This window comes from Natator depressus, chromosome 1 (genome assembly GCF_965152275.1).
Source record: "Natator depressus isolate rNatDep1 chromosome 1, rNatDep2.hap1, whole genome shotgun sequence".
Taxonomy (NCBI): Eukaryota; Metazoa; Chordata; order Testudines; family Cheloniidae; genus Natator; species Natator depressus.
In genome coordinates this window covers 164,134,809-164,160,600 of record NC_134234.1, presented here as the reverse complement: position 1 = coordinate 164,160,600, position 25,792 = coordinate 164,134,809, and the positions used below count along the sequence as shown (strand labels likewise).

Genomic DNA, 25,792 nt, shown 5'->3' with positions numbered 1-25,792 from the left:
TATCTTATGAGAATCTTTTTTTTTTTTTAAAAGACATCCATATGCTCTATAACTGCAGAGTGTTGTAGATTTAATAGATGTCTTTCTTTCTTTCCTTTAATTTTCCATTTTTTTCTTATTTTATTATGTTGCTTTTTCACTTATCACTTCCCTTTCAAGGAGAGCTATTTGACCTATGGGGTCCCCTGCCCACCATTGTGTTTTTGTTGTTTTTCTATATATATAAAAATATAAAACGCCCACATATACATTCACACATAAAGGAAGGGAGTGTGTGTGTGTGTCACATATACAATTTTATATGTATTATACATATGTGGCATTAAAAAGGTTTATGGTACAATACTGTTTCTCACAACTATCATACCATAGTCTGATGTGGCAAAAACATGATTTCTTGAATAGCACAACCGAGTCATGTAAGAACAAATAACTATCCAATAAGTTAGGCTCTTTCTAGAACAGCCTTTGGCAGTGTGTTTGAACATAGGTCACTTTTGGGGTGGGAATGTTGCTTTAACTGCTTGCTAGCCAAACAAAAATAGCAAGATACACAGTAATGAATTAATTGAAATTCAAATTAAAAAATAAACTAAAACGTGGCTGAGCATGAGTTCATGACAACAGCCAAGCAAAATGGAGAGTATGATCTGCATGGCTGCAGGACGGTAGGGTACTCTCATCAAACAGAAATGTTAGGGGTTTCAAAATACAGAACCTGCAGCAGGCCAGTTAGGGAAAAGGTTACGAACAAAAGCATGGTGTGTCTTATCTACACCCAGCTGTGGGAATGGAAGAGGAAATTATATCACCACTTTTTATCCAGGCTTTAACATGTCTGAACCTATTCCTCACCTTCTGAAAACATGCACAGGAATGTATATTCACTTTCGTATTCCACTCCAGTTACTGAAGTTTGCCCATTGTATACTTTTCCCAGCAGAACATTCGACTTTACAAAATTTATTGAAAGTAATCTTCTATTTTTAAAGAAAACAACTCCCCCTAACCAAGCCAGAAAACTAGTCAGAGAGCTTTGTTGAGTTCTTTATTAGTGCCTAGGAAAAATGTTGCATGTGACATCTAAAAAAGTGCATAGCTAACAGACAAAAAAAATCTGTGCAGTCGTTTGTTTATATATTGGAATGAAAGAAATTTTTGGCCAAATGTGTTAATGGATTTTTCATGTTCCCACTAGAAGGCCTTTTGTTTGACAGGGTTTAGTAAATACCAGACTCTTCTTTATTTTTTTGTCAAATATCTCTTGTACCTTCTACACGAGTCCAGTGTGGGTGTATACACAACACATTAAAATAATTTCTGTCTATCCTTCTTGCTGAAATTCAGGATAGTGATGTGTCATTCAGTGGCTCTAAGTGAGAGCATAACATGGAGACTTCTATGCTGGAATAAATTAAAACAGTGCATCCAGAAAACAATGTCTATAATCTCCAGAATAACAAAAGCACTTGTTTTGGAGCCATTTATAAAATCTGCTGCTTAATTAGATGAACAACATTATGCCCAAGTATAAAATTAACTCAAACACTAAGCACCAGAAAAAAGAACTAACAGGATTTGGAACATCTGAAAGGTACAAAAAGTTACAATGATTATCATAACATTGGTAAGGAGCGCTTCAGACACTACAGAAACACAAGGGGAGATAAGACAGCTGAAGGTAGCACAGTGACATTAATTACGTTCTGTTTTTACAAAACTGTGTAGCGCTGTGTAGCAAATTATTTGTTCTTAGAAAAAAATACAAATGTTACCTATGCATATCACAGCAGTCCCATTTATTTGATCCTCTTCCTTAAACTTGTCTTCTAGTGGACAGTACCTGCACTGGTGGGGTTTTTTTAGGCCCAACGTAATAGGTGTTTTTTTTTAAATGGCCCATAACAAGTTTCAGGAACAATGGATAAAGATATTATTCATTCATTCCTTTGCTTTCAAGAAATGTACCCTGACATTTCTCTGTCCGACAACAACAAAAATGTAGAAGATGCTAACACAGGGGTAGGGTACTTCCAAAGGAAAAGGTGTAGCTATAGTTTAGACTGTCAGTTTATTTTGATAAGAACTGCATTCTGGAATATTTTTATATTACCAAGAAACATTCTGATGAAAGTTTTAACAGGAAAAAAATGGCAGTATTAGATTGCTTGCCAAATCTACTTCAAATTTAATTAATTTGTGTAAGTTTTCTAGAATACATGTTCTTGTTTTCCCCCACAGAAATGCAAAGTGTGCATCTGTAAAGGAATGATTAAAATATACATGGTGGGGGTTTTAAAAACGCTCAGCATTATTTTACCTCTCCTCCTCCTAAAGTCAATGGTGAAACTCTTGTTGACTTCAATTAGATTACTCATGCAATTGAAGTGCTTAACTCTATGCAGCATCGGCATCTTATCATCAGTTTTTACATTCCAATACACGCTGATGGGTAACCTTACAAAAAACTTTGATTTAAAAAAAAGTAGATTTTCATGCAAAATTCCCCATTATTTTAATGGGCAGTTCCATGCATGGATCAATGTAGAATATGATCTTTAGCATGTATATTAAACTATAGAACCATCATCAATGTTAGAATTTTCAACTAAATTTCCAGATGAGGATTAATGGAGACCCAAAGAAGAGCATTCAGTTTAACCTGTCAGCCAATAACTTGATCCAATGCTGAAATACTGATTCAGTAGAAATCCACTTCCCAGCGTCCAACATTTCAAGACTAGTCATCAAAATCAACTAGCAAACAAAATGTTTTCGACTAAGAAATTTTGCCATTGAATTAATTCAACATGAGACGTAGGAAAATGTTTCAATAGAAAATACCTTGTTTACAGATACCCTATTATCTGTAAACTAGGAGTTCATGTTCATGTAAGAACAGATTTCCTAGTTTAACTCACATTTAAACCTTTTGCAATAGGATTGGACTGAATTGCAATTAACAGAAGTCAATGCTAAAATAAACTAAAATAGCGTCAACACAGAGAACATCCTTGTCTGCTTCCGGTGTACAAAGTTTTGATAGATATTCACTGGCTATAATTCATGAAGGGGGATTTTGTATAACAAAGGTATCAAAATGATGAATTTAAGAACCAAAACTAAACCAACTCAAGGTATAGCAGAGTGAGTTTTGAAATTTAATTTGCAAGCAGATTAATGTCTACAAAAAAAAAAATATTTAAGCATTTTCAGATTCAGCCAAAACTGCTTTCAACTGAACCAAACTTAAGCAAGACTAGCTGTGGGGTAAATGCATGCATTTCACCCTAAGGGCTGACTTAAACAAGAGGAGGTTACTAACCTGGAGGTTCTTTGAGATGTGTCGTCCCTATCTGTATTCTGCTGAGGGTTATATGCATGTGCCACACATCCGGAGCCAGAGAATTTGAAAGTAGTAGTGTCTGCAGAACCGTGCATGTGTCCTTGCTCCACCTCATGGTTTTGTTCAAGACGACAAAGGATGGAGTAGACTGACCATGCCTTCAGTTCCTACTCCACAGCAAATTGAACAGATCCGCAGCACAAGGGGAGGAGGGCGGGACTGGAATACAGTTGGGGACCACACATCTCTAAGAACCTCCAGTTATACGTAAGTAAGCTCCTCTTCTTCTTCAAGTGATGATCCCTATGGTATGCCACTGAGGATGATTTAGCAAGCAATACTTAAGTGGGTAGAAGGTGGGAGGAAAAATGATAGAATGGTTGAATGGAGGACAGCTGCACCGAACTGGGGACAGCTATGCCAAACAAAGCATCCGTTGCAGAGTCTTGCATCAAGGCATAATGTGAAGCGAAGGTATGTACCCAACTCCATGTGGCTGCCCTACATATGTCTGGAAGTAGTACATTGTGCAGGATGGCCGTAGTTGATGCATGTGCTCTCATGGAATGGGCCCTCACTCCAAGGGATGGGGACAGTCCTGATAACCGACAGCAGAGTGTAATGCAACCCGAACCCCACTTAGAGATCTTCTGTGGGGAGATCTCCTGCCCTTTAATCTGTTCAACTACAGTGATAAGTAGTCTAGGGGACTTCCTTAATGGTCTTGTCCTGTGTAAGCAGAAGGCCGAGGTCCTGCAGATGTCAAGGGAGCAAAGGTGCCACTCCTCTACCAACGTGTGAGGCTTTGGAAAGAAAGTAGGTTAGTGTGTAGGTTGCTTGAGATGAAAACGATATACCACCTTTGGTAGAAACTTGGGGTGCAGACACAGGGAAACGTTGTCCTTTTTAAATATGGTGAAGGGGGGGGTCAGCCATCGTGGTCCCCAATTCTCCTATCCTTCTTGTGGAAGTAACAGCTACCAGGAAGGTGACCTTCACGGAAAAGAGACAGGAAGCCAGAGGTTCGAAGGGTAATTTCATTAATGTTGAGAGGACAAGGCTAAGGTCCCACTGGGGAGCGGTAGATTGAACAGGTGGATGAGTTCTAAGGCCTTTCTAAAACCTGCTAGGCCATGGGTGAGTAAACACAAACACAAGGGGGTGGAAAGCAATAACAGCTGTCATGTGCATCTTAATGGAATTGAGTGTGAGCCCTGAAGTCTTCAGAGGCAGAAGGTACTCTAAGAGAAGGGAAATGTCCACACCATCAGGGGCAAGACCTCTCTGCCTAGCCCTGGAGGTGAAACACTTCCACTTCGCCTCGAGCTGCAACACTTCACCAAAGAACCAACACCAACCTCCCGTAGGCGCCGACTCTGTGGGTGCTCTGGGGCTGGGAGCACCCCCGGGGAAAAATTAGCAGGTGCTCCGCACCCACCAGCAGCCAAGCTTCCCCTGCCCCCACCCCTCTTTCTCCCCTGACCACGCCGCATCCCCACTCCTTCCCCTCCCTCCCAGCACTTCCCACCCACCTGCCACTTAAGAGCTGTTTGGCAGCACTTAGGCCTTTCCGGGAGGGAGGGGGAGGAACGGGGATGCGGCGCGCTCAGGGGAGGAGGCAGAGAAGAGGCAGGGCAGGGGACTCGAGGAAAGGGGGTGGAATGGGGCCGGGAAGGGGGTGGGGCTGGGGTTGGAAAAGGCAGTGTGGTGCAGGGACTTTGGGGAAGGGGTGGAATGGGGGTGGGGCAAGGGCAGTGCAGGGGCAGGAAGAGGCGGGGCAGGGGTGTGGGGGTTGAGCACCCACGGGCAGAGGGAAAGTCGGCACCTATGCAACCTCCCCAGTGTCAGAGGCATGCACTCTGCAGTCAGAACAAGAGCTGGAATGGATGACTGCTTCAGGACCAATGGTTCACTTGACCTAGGGGATACTGACTCGGAAGGTGTACGTGACTCAGTGGATGGAACTGGTGGATCCGGTTATTTGCACGACTTCTTCTTGTGCTTGTGAGTCTTGGAACACACCGTTTCTCTGTGGAACTAATGGAGGCTCATCGTCCTTTCTAGGCCTGGACGAAAACTTACTGCCATGCTTATGCCCATGCTTCCTTGCTTCACGACTAGGCCCCGGGCATAGAGTCTGTAGTACAGGTACCTACATAACCGGACTTGATCTTTGTAGTCAGGGGCACACTCCTGGGCATCTCAGACCGATGTATGGGGGTGACTCCCCGACCTGGATCTGATACCAGCCTCATGGAAACCTCCATGAGATGGTTCTTGAGGCAGAGAGCCTGGCCTTGCTAGGTATGGCTTGGGAAGGAGAGGCAGATGTTGCATCTAGATGCAGTGTGGGTTTCTCCCAAGCAGTACAGGTGGTACTTGTCACTGACGGAGAATGAACACTGGCAGGAGGTGCAGCTCTTGAACCCCAGTGTCTCTTAATTCCTAAAAACTAACACTAAGACTAAAACTACTGAAAAACAACCAAAATTAACCACGTATAATTCTAAAAACAGGTTGTTGTTTTTCTTTAAAGTGCATCAGAGAAAGACGAGAAGACACCAGCAGCTCTGACTCCGACCAGGCAGTAGTGAGAAGGAACTGAGGGTGAGGTTGGTTTGCCCCACCCTTTATCACCCAAATGAAACCATGAGGCGGAGCACAGGCACATGCACGGACCAATGGACACTACTACTTTCAAATTCTCCAGATGCATGGCACACAAGTATAACCCTCAGTGGAATACAATAGGGATCATCACTTGAAGAACAGAATTTTACTGAGTTTGAGCTCAGTGATGAAGAATCAAGTATGTAAACTAGATGTTGACCACGATCATATAGTTAGTGAAGACCTGGACAAATCACATTCAACATCATGTTAACTATTTATCACTGAATTGTAGCTGACATGATGATGAACATGATAATGAACATGAACATGATTAGTCCTGGACTACAATAACCACGAAGTCGTGGTCAATATCATGTGAGCTAATTCAGTTCTTTACAATGACCTTCAAACGCATTAACATCTTGTCATGTAGACACGGCATAAATGAAAATCTAAAACGTCAATATCACAGTCTATACCTACCAATGAGATCAGCATTGCAGAAGCGGCCATCAGGCTTTTTCCAATAAGTCCATCATGATTTCCATGAAAGTAATAGATTTTTTTTTTTAAGACTCCAACTCAATGAATAGGAGATGAAACTTTGTGGACCAGAAATCCATAACAGCTGTATAAAAACTCAACAGGACTCCCATTTTAATTTTTGTATGTTGTACTTTAAGCTGTTTTAAGCATGGACCAATAAAAATGTTCCAACCAGAACCATTTTTGCCACGCTTTTAGATAAAACACTTACATATATAGCATTTTTTAATTAAAAAGTAAGAAATAACCTATTTAGCTTTGAAGAAAAATGTGGAGCATCTTTAAAGATATTACACTGGCACAGAAGAACAATACAATATTAATTCCACCAGGAGCTAATAAAATATCTAAGAAGAGGCATCCGATAAGTGGAGATTGAAATATTAATCCCTTGCACTAATGCAAAATTTAAATAATGCAAATTTTTCTCCTTTCCCCACTCACTACTCTCTCTATTAATCTTTGTTTCTCAGTTTTTTTCATCTGTAAAATAGGAATTATTATCCTATTTTATCCTATCAGGTGTTTTGAAAATTAACTAATGCTTAAGCAGTGTTTTGAAGCGTAAAGCTCTATATAACTGCTAAGTATTGCTGTTACTACTATATCTTTTGGCGCTTATATATATTTCTTCCAAATCCAAAATTTTTCTGGAGCTCAAAGGGAGTTTTAGATATACAATAAATGTAGAATAGAGAATTTTAGGCCTGGGCTACACACAGTTGTTGCACTGGTATAACAATGTCAGTTAGAAGTCTGATTTTTTACTGATACAGTTTTTCCAATACAACCTCTAATGTCGGTGAAGTTATACTAATACAAAGGTGCCTTATACCACGATGGCTTATTTTCCTTCCCATATGAGGGTAAGCTATATCAGTATTAGGTGCCTTGATACCAATATAATTGTGTCCACGCTAACTGGAGTTGTACTGCTTTAACTATACTGGCATAATTAAAGCAATACAACTTTTATAGAAACATAGAATCATAGGACTGGAAGGGACCTTGAGAGGTCATCTATTCCAGTCCCCTGCACTCATGGCAGGACTAAGTTTTATCTAGACGATCCCTGACAGGTGTTTGTTTAACCTGCTCTTAACAATCTCCAATGATGGAGATTCCACAACCTCCCTAGGCAATTTATTCCAGTGCTTAAACACCCTGACAGTTAGGAAGTTTTTTCTAATGTCCAACCTAAACCTCCCTTGCTGAAATTTAACCCCATTGCTTCTTTTAGGTTAAAAAAAGAAGAACAATTCTTCCTCAGAGGTTAAAAAGAACAATTCTTCTCCCTCCTCCTTGTAACAACCTTTTATATACTTGAAAACTGTTATCATATCCCCCCTCAGTCTACTCTTTTCCAGACTAAACACACCCAATTTTTTCAAGTTTCCCCCATAGGTCATGTTTTCTAGATCTTTAATCATTTTTGTTGCTCTTCTCTGGACTTTCTCCAATTTGTTCACATCTTTCCTGAAATGTGGTGCCCAGAACTGGACACAATACTCCAGTTGAGGCCTAATCAGCATGGAGTAGAGCGGAAGAATTATTTTTCATGCCTTTCAGAATGGTAGCTGTGTTAGTCTGTATCAGCAAAAAAACCTAGGAGTACTTGTGGCACCTTAGAGACTAACAAATTTATTTGGGCATAAGCTTTCGTGGGCTAAAACCCACTTCATCGGATGCATGCAGTGGAAAATACAGTAGGAAGATATATATACACACAGAGAACATGAAAAAATGGGTGTTGCCATACCAACTGTAACAAGACCAATTAATTAAGGTGGGCTATTACCTGCAAGAGAAAAAAAAACCTTTTGTAGTGATAATCAGGATGGCCCATTTCAAACAGTTGACAAGAAGGTGTGAGTAACAGCGTGTGTCGGGGGGAAATTAGCATGGGGAAATAGTTTTTACTTTGCGTAATGACCCATCCACTCCCAGTCTTTATTCAAGCCTAAGTTAATGGTGTCCAGTTTGCAAATTAATTCCAATTCTGCAGTTTCTCGCTGGAGTCTGTTTTTGAAGTTTTTTTGTTGGAGAATTGAGACTTATGTCTGAAACTGAGTAACCAGGGAGGTTGAAGTGTTCTCCGACTGATTTTTGAATGTTATAATTCTTGATGTCTGATTTGTGTCCATTTATTCTTTTGTGTAGAGATTGTCCAGTCTGGCCAATGTACATGGCAGAGGGGCATTGCTGGCATATATCACATTAGTAGATGTGCAGGTGAATGAGCCTCTTATCGTGTGGCTGATGTGATTAGGTCCTATGATGGTGTCCCTTGAATAGATATGTGGACACAGTTGGCAACGGGCTTTGTTGCAAGGATAGGTTCCTAGGTTAGTGTCTTTGTTGTATGGTTGCTGGTGAGTATTTGCTTCAGGTTGGGGGGCTGTCTGTAAGCGAGGACTGGCTTGTCTCCCACGATCTGTGAGAGTGAGGGATCGTCCTTCAGGATAGGTTGTAGATCCTTGATGATGCGCTGGAGAAGTTTAAGTTGAGGGCTGAAGGTGACGGCTAGTGGCATTTTGTTACTTTTTTTGTTGGGCCTGTCCTGTAGCAGGTGACTTCTGGGTATTCTTCTGGCTCTGTCAATCTGTTTCTTCACTTCAGCAGGTGGGTATTGTAGTTTTAAGAATGCTTGATAGAGATCTTGTAGGTGTTCGTCTCTGTCTGAGGGACTGGAGCAAATACAGTTGTATCTTAGAGCTTGGCTGTAGACAATGGATCATGTGGTGTGGTCTGGATGAAAGCTGGAGGCATGTAGGTAAGTACAGCGGTCAGTAGGTTTCTGGTATAGAGTGGTGTTTATGTGACCATCGCTTATTAGCACTATAGTATCCAGGAAGTGGATCTCTTGGGTGGACTGGTCCAGGCTGAGGTTGATGGTGGGATAGAAATTGTTGAAATCATGGTGGAATTCCTCAAGGGCTTCTTTTCCATGGGTCCAATGATGAAGATGTCATCAATGTAGCAGAAGTAAAGGAGGGGCATTAGGGGACGAGAGCTGAGGAAGCATTGTTCTAAGTCAGCCATAAAAATGTTGGGATACTGTGGGACCATGCAGTACCCATACCAGTGCTGCTGACTTGAAGGTATACATTTTCCCCAAATGTGAAATAGTTGTGGGTGAGGACAAAGTCACAAAGTTCAGCCACCAGGTTTGCCGTAACATTATCGGGGATACTGTTCCTGACGACTTGTAGTCCATCTTTGTGTGGAATGTTGGTGTAGATGGCTTCTACATCCATAGTGGCCAGGAGGGTGTTTTCTGGAAGATCACCCATGGACTGTAGTTTCCTCGGGAAGTCAGTGGTGTCTCGAAGATAGCTAGGCGTGCTGGTAGCGTAGGACCTGAGGAGAGAGTCTACATAGCCAGACAATCCTGCTGTCAGGGTGCCAATGCCTGAGACGATGGGGTGTCCAGGATTTCCAGATTTATGGATCATGCTTTGCTTACAATACTCTTACAATACTCCTGCTAATACATCCCAGAATGATGTCTTCTTTTTTCGCAACAGTATTACACTGATGGCTCATATTTAGCTTGTGGTCCACTATGACCCCCAGGTCCCTTTCCGCAGTACTCCTTCCTAGGCAGTCATTTCCAATTTTGTATGTGTGCAACTGATTGTTCCTTCCTTTGCATTTGTCCTTATCGAATTTCATCCTATTTACTTCAGACCATTTGTCCAGTTTGTCCAGATCATTTTTAATTTCAATCCTAACCTCCAAAGCACTTGCAAACCCTCCCAGCTTGGTATCATCCGCAAACTTTATATTATGTGTAGACAAGCCCTTATTTAGAAAGTCTTGGGACTTTCAGCATGGAAAAGCACTCAAAATTGGCCTAATTCTCTGAGGACCTTTGAAAATCAGGGCTTACATATGGGATTTTCAAACACAAAATGCACATTTGCATGCACAGCCCAAGGAAAATGGCTATTTGCACATGCATAAGATGGCTAGATGCATAACTGGTTATTAATTCCATAATCACTCAAATTACACATGAAATTACAGTAACTTGGAGGGGCAAATTAAACAATTTCCATGCCTAACACTCTTAAGAATCAAGCCCTTCATATATGTTTTCTTTAATCATTTAGGGTTTATAAAATATTATATTTTAATGAAAATAATTTTTAAAATAATGGATTTGATGGACTAATTATTGGGATAAGCACTTTCAGCCTGAGGTGATCTCAGAGACTGAAATTCATGGTTTACAATGGAATGGCTAGCAACAATCTAGATCGAAGATGATTAACAATCAGAAATGTTGAATAAATTAGTCAACATTATATAGTTCTTTCCCATCAGTAATCCCACGTTCTGTCATTAGTCTCATGAAATAACTTGCAATAATCATATAGGCTTTCCCACATGTTTCTCAACTTTGTTTCAATTGTTTTTTTTCCTCACGTTCACCAAGTTATGATGGCATTCAGGGATCAGTCAGGTCAAGCAGCCAGAGGACATTTTTCAAAGATGTGCACAGACATGTTTAACTGCAGCATTGGTTTTCAAAATTTGAGATTATTAATTGTCTGAGATCTACAGTGTTCTGTTAGCTGTTCTGCGGGTTTGGGAGTGCAGTTGCCATGCTCCAGTCCTCCCTGTCTGTGACTCACAAAGATCTAGAGGACTGGGTTTAGTTTATTTAGGCTGTGTCTACATTGCCACTTTCAGCGCTAAAACTTTCATCATTCAGGGGTGTGAAAAAACACCCCCATGAGCGACAAAAGTTTCAGCGCTGAAAAATGCCAGTATAGACAGCGCTTTATCGCCGGGAGCTGTACTACCACCCTTCGTTCAAGGTGGGGAGTTTTTATTGCCAGGAGAGCTCTCCCCCGGCAATAAAGCGTGTCTACACTGCCCATGTCACAGCGCTGCCATGGCCACGCTGTAATGTGGGCAGTGTAGACATACCCTTAGTTCTGAAGTGTAAGAAAAGGTGGGTCCTGTGATTAAAGCATTAGATGAGTATTCGAGACCTGAGTGCCATTCCTGGCTCTGCCACAGATTCACAGGAAAGTTACTTAATCTCTCTGTGCCTCGGTTCTCCATCTGTAAAATGGGGATAATACTTTCCTATGTCACAGGAGTAATGCGAGGATAAATTCATTAGTGTATGAGGCACCCTGACAGTACAGGGACATAAATATCTAACTAGATAGAAGAGATTACATTAAATATACTGTATAATTTCATCAGAACAATATATCAAAAGTTTACACCATTTGACCTCAGATTAAAAAAACTACAAGAATCCCTAGGAAAAATAGAAAGGGATCACACAACCTCTTTAAAAGAGATCAAATTAAAAATGTAGGACCCTCTCCAATGCAATTATTTCAAGATAATGTTGATAGACATTATAGGTGGGAGGCTCTGGAACACAAATCCCAGGCCTCCTGCTTTGCTCTATTAAATTTAAATGAGGTGTCTCAAGAAGATAATCCTCTTCTTGTTCTGCCTGTTTTATTAGATGAGATTTCAAATGTGAAATCTGAACCTTCTTTAGCCACAGAAAAAGGTTTTGGCTTACCTACATCTAGAAAGTCACTGAGACACATGGAATTAGTAGATCCTGTGGAGAGGCTGGATTGACCCTTTTCAGTTGTTTTTTATTTAACTTATTTATTTATTTAGTTATTTATGTAACTGATTGTGAGAGTTTGGAAACAGATTTTAAAAAAATAAATAAATAAAAGCCTGATTTGCAGAATCACCACGTTTTGATAGTTCCCGCTGGGAAAAGGGAAACACAAGGCAAGAGATTATTCAGTCTGCTCAAGGAACTTTGTGACAACAGCCATTTTTTCTGTCCCAAATTCAGAGTAACATGAGAAGATAAATAATACCTTTGTACAGATAAGAATGAGGCATGGATTTTTTTATTGTCATTTGTGTAACGAATTGGTGGGTTAGAAGAGTCAGAACATCCTAAAAGGTTTCCCTTCTAGTGTTCAAATACACTGGTTTCTATGTAGAATTTTATAAAGGTATTAGAACTTTATGTATCTGTTGGCAAGGCTCAATATCTGATTGTCAATATAATGCAGCACCAATAATTGTCTTCTGTTTGGTCAGTTTTCTTTTGTCTCTAGTTAATTTTGGGCCTCATTTCCAGATTTGCTGAGCACCCATACCTCATACTGAAATTGATGGAAGTGACCCAGGGTCAGCAGCTCTGAAGAGCTTGTCCTGTACCTCAAAACGAGCAGAGCAGCAGAAGCTATTGTCAGCAGGAGACGCTCTCCCACTGACACAGCGTTCTGCACACGAATGCTTATGTTGGTGTAACTTATGTCTTTCAGGGGGGTGGAATATTCACTCCCCTGAGCGACGTATGTTTTGCCGTCATAGGGTGTAGCGTACACATAGCCTAACCTCCTCAGCAAAAGGGAGGTCAGTGTCAGGGCAATTCATAGTGGAGCCGAGCCCTTTATTATGGCTCTGAAAATTATACAGTATTGCCAGAGTCAAGTGCCCAAAAAAATCATGAGATTGGCTTAAAATCATGAATTTTTTTTTATAAATAATACATTGTGTTATTTTTATTTACCTTCTGATCTTTGAAGCATTCAGGTCACGTTTTCAAGTTTTTCCTCTAATCAATGGGGTCAAATCTTAGTTTTTATTCCCCCTCCCCCCCCAAAGTGAGATTCTCTTGTATTCACATAACTCCAGGAACAAGGACGTTGAGAAACACCAAATATTGTGAGATCTGTGATTAAAAAAACCCTCATCCAAGCTATCAACTATTCCATCCTTAGCTGAAATACTAAAGGTTCATGCTCCCTACAAAAATGTTCCAAAAAAACCCTACATAGACACTACAAAAACCATTAAGATTAGGTTGTTTAAAAAGAGAAAAAAGAAAGGAAAGTAGCCCACCTAGCCCTGCTTTCATCACTTTGATGTTGTGGCTTCTCTATCTATGTTCACTGCTTTATTCTGTCCCAGAGTCTTTCAACAAGGCTGTCAAGTTTTTTGGTGCACAGTGACTATACTTTCCTCTCTGACATCTGCAACCTGTTAACTGTGCTTTAGGACACTACAAGAGTTGAGAAAAGTACAGTCCACTGTGAAGGGGCGCCCACCCCACACAGGACTGACAGGGGTTAAGATGGCCAGCTAGACCAATTAACTACACCAGCTACACCTGGAGGAGGAGCCAGGGAGCTAACTGAAAGCAGGCTCAGATGAGCAGGAACAGGCGAGGCCTATAAAACCAGGTAGCTGGCAACAGAATGGGGCTGCTGCTGAGAAAGGGCAGTCACTCTCTGGGAAGAGGGAAGAATACTTGGGGGCAGCTGGGAAAGGCTGCAAGAAGGCAGGCAGCAATCACTCCCTGGGAAGAGGGAGGAGAGTTTGGAGCTGATATTCCCGGGGGGGTGGGGGGCGGAACCAGTCCAATGAAGGAGCAGAAAGGGCTGGGAAAGTAAAGCTCAGAACTGTTGGGCTGAGGATTGCTGAACTGGAATCTGGAGTAGAAAGTGAGCCCGGATTCCCCTACCAGCCACTGAGAGGGTGGCACCTGAGGCAGTGAAAGAGAAAACTGCCTAGGGCTGCTGAAGGAAAGACTTTGATATACACTGGAAGAGAGGAACACTGAGTGACCTGGCCAGAGGGCTAAGTCATGAAGAGGATGCTGCAGTTCCTGGCATGAGAAAGATGCTGCAGACCAGAGAGAGACACAAAGTGGCAGCGTGCAACCGCAGGAGTGGGCATTGACCTGGCGACCTAATCCCCAGAGCCGCCAGGGGGAGGCACCAGACTAGTGGTGAGTGGTGTGCTGCGTCACATCCACCCAGAGGACGATGAAGATGGACTAGGGCTGGACAACTATTCAAGAGAGCTGGGTTTTGTTCCAGGTTCTGTCACAGACTTCCTGTGTGAACTTGGGCAAGTCACTTAAACTTTCTGTACCTCAGTTCCCCTACATCGAATATAAGTGCATAGATTCATAGAGTCCAAGGCCAGAAGGGACCATTGTGATCATCTGGTCTGACCTCCTGAGTAACACAGGCCATAGAACTTCCCAAAATAATTCCTAGAGCGTATCTACTCCCCAAGCTCCATCCAGAAAAACCCTAAAACTATTTTTAGCACAAATAGACTTTTCAAAAATGGCATGAAAGTAACATGACATGTGCCTGTCATCAGCCTGCTGACTTTGCCTTTCCTCAAGCCTTGTCTGGATTTTTATCTTAGATTGCAAGCTCTTTAGAGCAGAGACTGTCTCTTCTGTTGTATTTAACAATGTCTAACACAGGGGTGGCCAACCTGAGCCTGAGAAGGAGCCAGAATTTAGCAGTGAACATTGCCAAAGAGCCACAGTAATAGGTCAGCAGCCCCCACATCCGCTACCCCCCTCCAGCCCCAAGCACCTCCCACCCACCGGCAGCCCCGCCAATCAGTGCCTCGCCCTCCTCCCGCCCACCGCAATCAGCTGTTTTGCAGCGCGCAGGAGACTCTGGTGGGGAGTAGTGAGGGCATGGCAGGCTCGGGAGAAGGGGTAGGGGCATTGGGGGAAGGGGTGAAGTGGTGGCAGGACCTGGGGCAGATCAGGGGGTTGAGCAGTGAGCAACCCACAGCACACTGGAAAGTTAGCATCTGTAGCTCCAGTTTCTGAATCATCGTCTATGCAAGCAGCCGCATATTAACCTCTGAAGAGCCGCATGCTGCTCCAGAGCCCCAGGTTGGCCACCCCTGGTCTAAGACATTGAAGCCCTGAGCCCAACAAGAGTCTTTGTAATAATTTGGGAGGTGCTCAGTTATGGCAGTGATTAATGCAGAAGGAAAACCTATAAAAAAATAAAAGTTCATCCTAAAATATATATGGAGGTGGATGTCAGCTTCTGTTTCCTTAATTATTTTGTCTATCATCTCTACAGAATGCTAGATAGGAAAAAAAGCAACTCAAGAAATAAAAGGCGGAAGCAAAACTAGCAACAGTGAACATTTCAGAAAGTCAGAAGGGTTCTGAGAATGATAAAAGGACTACTCAGTATTCAGGCGCTGATTATAAACACATCAGATTCAGATCTGAAATGTGGACACACTGTCTTTCCTTGCTTGAATTACACCAAAAGTTAGACCTAGGCCTAATGGCTGCCTTACCACTAGTTGTGCAGAAGGAAAAGGACAATCTTTTGTTGCTTTTAAAAACACATTAGTAATTTTTAAACAAAGTTATCTTAGGCATGTTGTACATGTCATTTCCAATTAAAGTTATCAGATGCTTGGCAGAATAGCCACTTTGTTCATTGCATAAATTTGCAATGAATTAGCTAATAATTTCCTGATGAGGAAACCTGGGAGCCTGGGAAACCTGGGAGCAGTTATGCTTAAAGTCTTATGCTGTTTGGTTGATCAACTCCCTGTGCGAACTACTGCAGTATCATATGTAGACAAAACAGAATGTAACGTCTTTCCTGATCATGATACTAATACTTTGCACTTACATGCTCTTCAACAATTATCTGTTTCAAAATGCTTTACAATGACAGGCAAGTGGTGCAAGTCTACAGATGCAGCAGATGAGGTACAGAGAGGGTAAGGAAACATTTTCGTAAGTGGTTGTTAGTTTTGGGCACCTTTGTTTTTGGGGTATGCATCATAAGATACTTTGGGTCTGATTTTCAGAGGTGCTGGGGCTTCCACCACTCCACTTGACTTCATTGGGGGGATGTTCAGTACCTCTGAAGATCAGGCTCTCGGGGTCTAAAAGTTGAGCAATTAAATAAAGGCCTCCCAAATGAGAGGTCACCTTTGAAAAAACTTTACCCTAAGTAACTTGCCACAGGTCACACAGCAAACCAGGAGCAGGGATTAAAGTAGAACCCAGTGGCTGGAGAGAGCTGGGGAAGCAGCATAGCCAACACTCTCGATTCTACTACCCACAGTTCTCAAAAACATCTCAACTCTGCCATGCATCTGAACTCTAGAAGCCTGAGCACCAGAGGTCCTGAGATCTCTCTAGTGCAGTGCACGGTGTGGTCATCAGCCTGGTCCGTAACTGTTAAAAAAAAAAAAAAACAACACAACCCTGTTTCCTGCTGAAGGGTGTTTGGACAAAGATAGTAGTACTGAGATTACTGATACTGATGTCAAAAACGTGCTCCATAAATGCACTGTTAAACAGGACTAATTCAGTACTTGTTATGCAAGAAAAACTCCCACTGATCTGAATGTACAAAACTGGGTCCACTAGTTCCTAAGGGTTCGGAAAGAAAAATAATACTGCAAAGTAACCTTCATGCTACAAATATTCCCTGACTCCTGCTTCTCTACAAACACTCTATGCAGACATAATAGTTAGCATTCCTCACTGTTGTCATTCAGTACTGCTCAGAGCTCTCTCCCACCAGCACAGAGCAGCTATACAGGAGACCTTACAGCGGCGTAGCTGCAGCGGTACAGCTGCGCCTCTGTAACGTCCATAGTGTAGACATAACCTTATTTTCCTAAAATTTGCACAGTTATTATTGCTGAGGCAGCTCCACCAGTGGCAGCAAGGAAAGGAACACCAGCATATGCACAGCAATTTAAACACCCTGTCATTTGGACCTACTCTTAGCAGGACTAGACAACGCAGTAGTTAAAATACTGGCGGTCTTCTCTACACTAGGTTCCCATGGTACACTCCCATCTCTATCGAGAGCAATCATGGGAAATTTTAGGAGGAAAATAAGGTAGTTTAGATACCCCCATACACACTATCTGAATGCACTATGTTACAACATTTTAGATGGCATGCATTCAAACTTTGGTAAGGATCCAGCTAGACAGAGCCTTTGAAGGACAATGGTAGCATGGTTCTGCAGCATCCTTGGAAGACTATAAATTACACAACACTGATGACTACATGATACGCATAGTGCTATAATACTGGTTAGAATTTGGATCACTGATTGTTTTTTAGAATTTTATTTTAAAGCTACTCATGGCACTGTATCTGGCTTTCATGTAAAGGAAAAAATACCAGAGCCTAAACGCGCTAAGATTGTCTCTAATTCATGCACTATAAAGAATCTTAGTGAAAGCATAACTGGAAGTTTCTAAAAAACAAAAAAAAAATAATTACATAAAAAACACATTGTAATGAATCAACTCAAAGTTTTCGTACAAGGATTTCAAACCAACTACTATACGTACGAATAATGGGAATGTATTTTCACTACATTTGCAAAGGAGTTCTTTATGGAAGCTTCATTCACAGAAATAAAACAACAAACTTCCTCCTGATAGAAAAAGGAGATTTGTTATTTATTATAAATGCTCACTGTTCCTAAAGTCTTTTGACACCATCCCACAGGGAAACCAAACAAGCAGCAAAGAACAAGCCTGCTGAGCTAGAGAAGAAAGATATTCATGTTTGTTTAGGTGTCATGGTTCCATAAAAATTTGAGAGGTTACAACCAATGCTAGCTATTCACCAGAAAGAGAGAGACACAGGAAATACATTTTGGTCTAGAAACCAGTAAGTTTTAAGTGCAAAGTCTTAAGAACTGTGATTCAAATATAAATATTTATATGATTACTGTAACTTTTCCTTTCCCTCTGCTTTTGCACTGTCTGCAGCACAGCTGCATTAATCCCGTTTTCAATGCTCTATATTTTGACCTCCTTAACAACCCCATGGTAGGATGTTAAAACACTCTAAGCTATAAATAATTTATTCCTCTTATCTAGTAATGGATTATTGTTCCACAAAACTCACTAAAACATGCCGCACAGTCTGTAGTATGTTTAACAAAATAATATAAAGAGAGACATTTTAATAGACACAAAATTATTAAGTGCTGCACCATTTGCTGTTAAATATTTTACTGATGGACCCTGAGATTTATTTTTACATTTGACTTTTTACCTTTTTTTTTTTTTTTTTAATAAACTGATATTTCATTCTGAGAGTCTCTTTTACCAGAGGTCTATTTTTCTTGCATTATTATCTCATAGCTCAGTAAAGAGCCAATACAGACTAATCAGCCAAAGCCTCACTTCAAGGACACTAAAAGGGCCCTCAGTTGTAAGGTGTTGAGTGTTCTCCACAAAACAGGGCACGTGGTTGCTCAGAGGAGTAAGCATTATGGGCCTGATCCTGCTCCCATCAAAGCCAATGGCAAAATTCCCATCTGACTTCACTATTGCACCACTGAGTCTTACATGCCTGATCCTGCCTACATTGAAGGCAATGGAAACTTTATGGTTGATATAAATAGGCAAAAAGATCAAGCCTCATGCCCAATAGCAAGTGCTTGCAGGATCCAGCTCTAAATCAGTGGCATACCAGATTTTTTACACCAGCCATCAGAAAAATAAAGCTTTTCCTCCCCAAATCAAGATTTTCAACTTATAACAGATGTGCCTTTAAAGAATACACTTTAATTAGCAACTGTAACTAAGCAAGCCACACTTTTGCCTTGGGTTTCTTAGCATGATTTACCATGATTAGCATAGCAATTATCTACGAATTTTCATAAAGAGCTGATCAGTTTTAGTTCAAAATGGATTGAAAAAATACCTGCATAAACTGCTCCCACAGTTCAAAAATGCTAATTGCATGTGAAAGTTTAAATCAACCCTGGAATGGGAAAATAATGTCAAAAATTAATAGCTGCCTTGACAACGGGTTTCTGGTGTATTAAATGAAATGACAAAAGTGATATATTTAAAGCTACTACAGTGTGACTTATCTTCACCAAAAAATGCATGCTTTGTCTGCATGAGAAAAATTACTCATTGCGGACAAAGAGTGCATCTGAACCAGTTCTGAATCCAGTTTAGCTGTAAGATAGTCCATGTCCATCAGCAGTTCATAAACGATAGTTGACATTTCTGAAACGGTGCAGGACAAGGTGGTCCAGGTCTAGGCTTGTGTCGAACCCTTTTTCACACATGTTCAGTTGCACCCACTGCTGACATCCACTGTCAGCAAAGGGTAGCTTTTGAATGCTTTTATAGACAACCTTTGATAAGTTTGGTTACTATTCATAATTACTCAGGGGAGCAGAGTTCTGTACTCATATTCTGCCCTCAAAAAACAGAATTAAACACTTTACGTTTAAAATTAGTAACTGACATGTAAGATAACTCTAAGTAATAATGGAAATAACCAGAAAAAGGGGCATCTCAGCATGGAAGAGCTTTAAGCAGCCCTGGTTTCTGCAATATTATGAAATGTTATACAAGTGAGACCTCATCAAATCTAAGCCCTTTTGCCTTTCTTTAAAACTACTGAAGTATTGCCCTTCAAATGCTCAAGTTTTCAGTACCTTGCAGAAACTAACAGGGCTTTATTCAAGTTGAAACCTTTCACGAGGTTCATTTTAAACAATTAAAGAGCATGGCAACCTGTAATTACTGAAAATAAAGCCAGATCACTGGGGAAAGGACGCATCTCTAATAAGTAACATGATACTACATTTTCTCTGTTAGGGAATTTAGCTATCAAATACCTAACTTCCATTAAATTAATTTGGTTTTAAAGAGTCTAAAATTTAAAAAAAATGTATGTACTTCTTCTGCTATTGCCTTAGAGAGCAACATTAAACCCTTTGAAAATGAAAAGGAAGCACTCAAAGGTTTATTCAGCATGAATTAGAAAAACATTTCTTTGCCTGTGAAAAGAGACAGACTTAAGAGGTTCCAGTACACATGGCATTTTAGACAACAATGCTACACTTTGCAAACATGCTTCCATAGTCTGAATTTCACTGCTGTAATGTCTATCCCCTATCAGAAAAATTAAAGCAAGAAGTTTTTTTTAAAAGTAACTTACCATTCATCAATAGCTCAAACATTTTCTCCTGTTGTGTTTCACAAGGTCTTACAGCCCGTAACAGAAATGAGGAAGCGTCAGTGTTTCATTCCACTTCTGGCTCAGACAGTGGGTGTAACTTGTTAAGTTTCATGCCAAGATGAGATGGGACAACTGGGTGTGTTTGAAACCTTGGTTTTCGCCTCCCTTCTTCCCCCTCCCACCCAAGTTTAATGCTCCATTTGGTATTCTTCACACAAACAACTCTGGCTGATGGGAATTTCTGTCATTCAATGTCTCAACCCCCTCTGGCTCCTCAGATCTAAATTCCTGCAGACACCTCTGCAGGGTGCTTTGAATTCACAAGTGTAAAACAATGTGAGAATAGCCAATAATTGAAATATCAAATCTACTGTTACAACACAGTAGACTTTCAGAGTGACTTACTAACATCTGAAATGGCAGGTTGGCTACTTCGTGCCTTGTCAGAGTCTCTCCACATACAGTAAACTAGGTGCAGTGCATCAAATTCATCCCTGGTGTAACCCCAATTGGTGTTTCACCAGGGCTGAATTTGACTGTCAATCGCTTTATACTGCTCAAATCAACGTTTTCTCTCTCTTTTCAGGAAAGCATGTGCTAATGACACAAATCAAGAAGATTGGACACATTCTGACCTATTCTGCATTTCCAAATGGACTCTGTACTCTGATGGAGAATGCTATCTGACATGTAAATAGTGCTTTCCATCTTGAAAGCTCCCAAAATACTATACATTTAGGCCAGTGGTTAGCAACCTGCATCCCGTGGGCCGCTTGTGGCCCATCAGCACACAGCTGAGGCCCATGTGACATCCTCAGGACCATACAGATAGAATTGGATGCGGGCTGTGGCCCATAATGGTAAATAGGTTGAGAACCACTGATTTAGGCCCTGATCCTAAAAATACTTTTGCACATAATTTATGAGACTACTCTGATTTGTAAAGGTTTCAGAGTAGCAGCCGTGTTAGTCTGTATTCACAAAAAGAAAAGGAGTACTTGTGGCACCTTAGAGACTAACAAATTTATTTGAGCATAAGCTTTCGTGAGCTACAGCTCACTTCATCGGATGCAAAGTTGCTTATATGTGTAAGTGCTTGCAAGATCAGCAGCTTAAACTGGTACACAGCAATTACCTCACTGACCAGTGAAATGCAGCCACCTCTGAGATGAAATGCAACAACTGTTTAAATGTGAACAGAAACACTACATAACATAACCATCAAAGAAACAGCTTATCCATCTGAAACTGAGGGGAAATTTAGGAAAGCAAATTTATAGAAAATCCTCCAGAATCTAATTTTAAGTATTGCTGTTGCAGAGAAATTTCAAAACAAAAGCCACAAATAACTGCTGTTTATCTACCACCCTGCACTATTTTGATTCTGCACACATCCATACATCAGAGCAAATGATGTAAACTATTTTCTCAGAACTAAACTGATATCATGGGTAATATTTTGACAGGCAAAGAGGTATACAATTAGTTAATTAATGGATTAATATTTATATCTTTGTACGCTAATTTGAACATACGGCGCTAAGTGCATTCTTGTTATTGTGTTTCTTTGTGACTCAAATCTATGTTTACCAACTGCAAAAAATGACAAAATGATTAAGGACACATTATTGTTGGTTTCTAGTAGGGCATTATAGGTAATGGACAATAATAAAACAAAATCTGAAATTAAAATGTGCTTTCAGTGTTGTTTTTCCTTGTTGAACGGATATTGATTAAATTGCTCAATATTTTTTCTTCTAGATTACACTGGAAAATGCTTAAACAGTTATCACTTTGCCTTCTGAATACGGATGTTTGAAACGAAGCAAGTACGGCTCATGAGACAGCTCATGGTGTCCGACACCATCATACGGAACGCATCACAGGACACTGACAGTACCAGGTCGAGTAACCGAGAACGCCGACCAAGGAAATAACCATCTCCTTCGCTGATGAACCAAGGGACACACCCCACCCATGTACTTATTTTCTACACCAGTACTGACTTGGATTCTGAATACATTCCATGGGTGATGTACCTGAGCCCACTTATACACTGACGCTTTAAAAATTTCCCACACCGCAATCTGGATCTATGCTGGTTATGTGATATGTATGTACCTCGTGAACCTTGTAACCGATACTTGCAATCCCCCATAACCCAAGCCCAACCCTGGATGTACAGTACCTTCCCTCTTAACTTGTGTAAATTTGATTTTAAACATTAACTTTAATAAAATACTTTTAGTCCTCTTTGAGAAAGGTCTCAAATCAGCTGTATGGACAATGTTTGAATCAGAATGTCCCTCTTTCTTGCTTAATAACTTTAGTGCAAAGTCTCCTTAACGTGTACAGGACAAAGCACCCCACAACCATGTTCGGTTCACCAAACAACAGCAAACTTGTTACAAGGTAACCAAAAATCCCCTCAAAGAACCAGTGTTTTCCCTTGAACTTCTATTAGATAGAGTCTAGTAAGAGTGCTGCTTAACATCATCAGATAACTGAATCTAAATAAAATGAACATTTTGTCGCACAATCTAAAACCTACTTACAAATTAGGCTATTTATTGATACAATTTGAAATCAATGACTCACTGCAGGTACTCATTGCAGATATAAACATTTGTATTCAGGATGGACTAAAACAGTGGTGGGCAACCTGCAGGGTAATCCGCTGGTGGGCCGTGAAACAGTTTGTTTACATTGACATGGCAGCTCGCAGCTCCCAGTGGCTGCGGTTCGCCGTTTCCGGCCCATGGGAGCTGCAGGAAGCGGCAGCCAGCATGGCCAATGGGAGCTGCGGGTGGCTGTGCCAATGTAAAAAAAACGATCTCACAGCCTGCCAGCAGATACCCTGACAGGCAGCCCAAGGGCTGCCCACCATTGGACTAAAATCTCAGTGTGATCACTAAATTATTGATCCTCAAAGGCATGAAACTAGACCTGGACTGTCCTTGAAGGAGCACTGGGCAGCATGACTCTGCATGTTCTGCATAAACTTTGGCATCCAGTGGAATACTTCATGACTCCGTCTTATAACATGATCCTTTGGAAGCAGATATTTGAGTGTTATAACAAGGTGCAATAGGAAGTTACAAATAATTTTAATGTTGATTTGTGTAGGAAATGCTGTATCATAAAAATGTAATAATAAAAGGGGTATTCCAGTTCTGGACTTCCATGAGGCATCTCAGTCATGCCTCTGTAGAAGTTCTGTCATATGGGCAGAAGTCCAATGGGGATCTAGTTGAGATTAATAAAGTCACTTCAGATGTAAGTTTAACCATAGTTGTAAACAGGTCTCAAGGAGGGAAGCTAATGCATTTATCCAAAAGCACCATGCAATAATACAATCATATTATTGTTAATACTTATGCTTTTTAGTAAATTATCTGTAACAAGTGGAGACTTCACTGCTATTGAAGAAGAGGCTTTCTTTGCAGACCACTAAGCACTGTACGTCTTGTTTTGAGTCAAGACAGTATCATCATTACTGGCTTTTGTAAACCAGCTCTGTGTATAAGTTTGTGGGTCAGATTTTCAACAAGATTATGTGCACAACTGTGCATGCAAAATGCACACCTAATTTGCATGCTCTATTATCAGGAATGGGTATGCAAATTGAGTAAATCTGTAAATGGTCAGTTTGGGGCAAATTCAGACATTAAATGCATGTATAATTTTGCACCTAAATACTTTAAAAATCAGATGTCAGTTATGCCTACCCATTCTCAGATGTCACCAGGCTACCACGCTTATTAGATCTTTTCAAAAAAAGAAAAGGAGTACTAGTGGCACCTTAGAAACTAACCAACTCAAATAAATTGGTTAGTCTCTAAGGTGCCACTAGTACTCCTTTTCTTTTTGCGAATACAGACTAACACGGCTGCTACTCTGAAATAGATCTTTTCAGTGGTTAGGATTTGATGCCCCCTTTTGACAGGAGGAATGAATCCAAAAATCATGGCCCAATATAGAAGACACCCTTTCTAATCCATGGGGGGGTGCAGAGAGAGAGAAAACAAACCTGGGCCTGAGCATCAGCTTAAGTGAAAAATAGAAAATGAGCAAGACTAATAGAGGATGTCAGTGGATCAGTCACAAGACACAAATTAGAGGAAGAATGGGACAAAGCCATCAGCTAGATTGACTGACTCCTGCAGAATTTTTAAATTTCTGTAACTAACACACTCCTAGCAAATGAGCAGGTTTGGCGAGTTGAGAGTGATTCAGGAGATGACAGGGACTGTTCTTAATTCTCTTCGGGTTCACCAGGACACAGCAAGCATTTGCAGCTAGGATTATAGGAGGAGTGTGGATATACAGATGCTAACAGCCCAGCATGAGGCACTGAATCCAGAACTATATGTCACTTTGGGATTTAACTTACTAATGTCAGAGTAGTTTCACTAAAATGAAGACACTAATGTTTATACACATACACACACAGGTTCACAGACACAAAGCACTTACATATTATAGTCCTAAAGCAGAAACATTTTCACTGATGACAACAGATTGAAAGTGATTATTTAACCTTTATCTTAAGTAGTTTTCAACTCTAAAAAGATTAAACAAGACACACCTTTTCACTTGAAGTGCTCTGTTAATTTGCATTCTGTTACAACAATTTGCGACATCTTACCTACTGGCCTGCTGTTAGCTAAGTAATTAAACCGCTGGCTTACCTGAGATTCCTATAAAAATATTAACAATCGGAAGTTCCTCTATAACTGCCTCTTTCAGAAAGCTTCAGACAACAAAAAAAATACAACGTAAGTCATATGCCAATTTGACCTTTGGTTAAGTTTAAATTAGTGGAAAAGAAAGCAGTGATTTAACCTTTCTATGGTGACCTATGATATTAAAGCAAAAGCAGCAAATAATAAAGAAAAGCCAGGCATCTGAAGAGGGAGAACTGGAAAAGCCACAGATGCAATCATATAACTTAGATATATTTTATGCTGATTCAGACCTTAATCTTAATTGGCGCAGGCAGAGCCCAATTGTGATTGATGAGGGGAAACAGAAAAATCTTTTTTTCCTTGGTCATGCACCTTAGGCCTGGCTGTCCCTAACCTTCCTCTTCTCTGAGATTTTTGCTGCAAAACGCACAGATATGCCTTCAGTTAAGTCTGACTATGGTAGGTGATTCATATGGATGACATGTTATGATCTGACCACGTTCCAAGAAAATAAGTGACGCATACCAGCTGAGGAGGGCTTGCAGAAGCTGACTGACAACATCCTTGCAGTTAGCCCTTCAAGGCAAAACCATGGCTTGTCAGTTCATGTCTGCCTGCTTTCAGAGAACAGGCTTTTCCAGGCTCTGGATCATGCTATTGTCAACCAGCTAAGCGGAGACACTCTGATACACACCTTGATATGGGTTTGTTATGACACACATAAGCAAGCAAGCATTTAAACTTTTACTTTTTTCTTTGCCACATAAGTACTTAGAC

General features: G+C 40.7%; 1 protein-coding gene across 11 annotated transcripts in view; it reads right to left on the bottom strand.

Moving 5' to 3' along the window:
• TIAM1 (TIAM Rac1 associated GEF 1) overlaps window positions 1-25,792 on the bottom strand; it is a 260,244-nt gene that overhangs the window by 121,998 nt on the left and 112,454 nt on the right. The window contains exon 1 of one of the 11 annotated variants that reach the window (XM_074970856.1): window positions 20,307-20,422. The exons of the other annotated variants lie outside the window; for them this stretch is intronic. The gene's annotated coding sequence lies outside the window, so the exon portion shown is untranslated. Of the gene's footprint in view, window positions 1-20,306; window positions 20,423-25,792 lie in introns of those variants that run through there. 11 annotated transcript variants of the gene reach the window in all.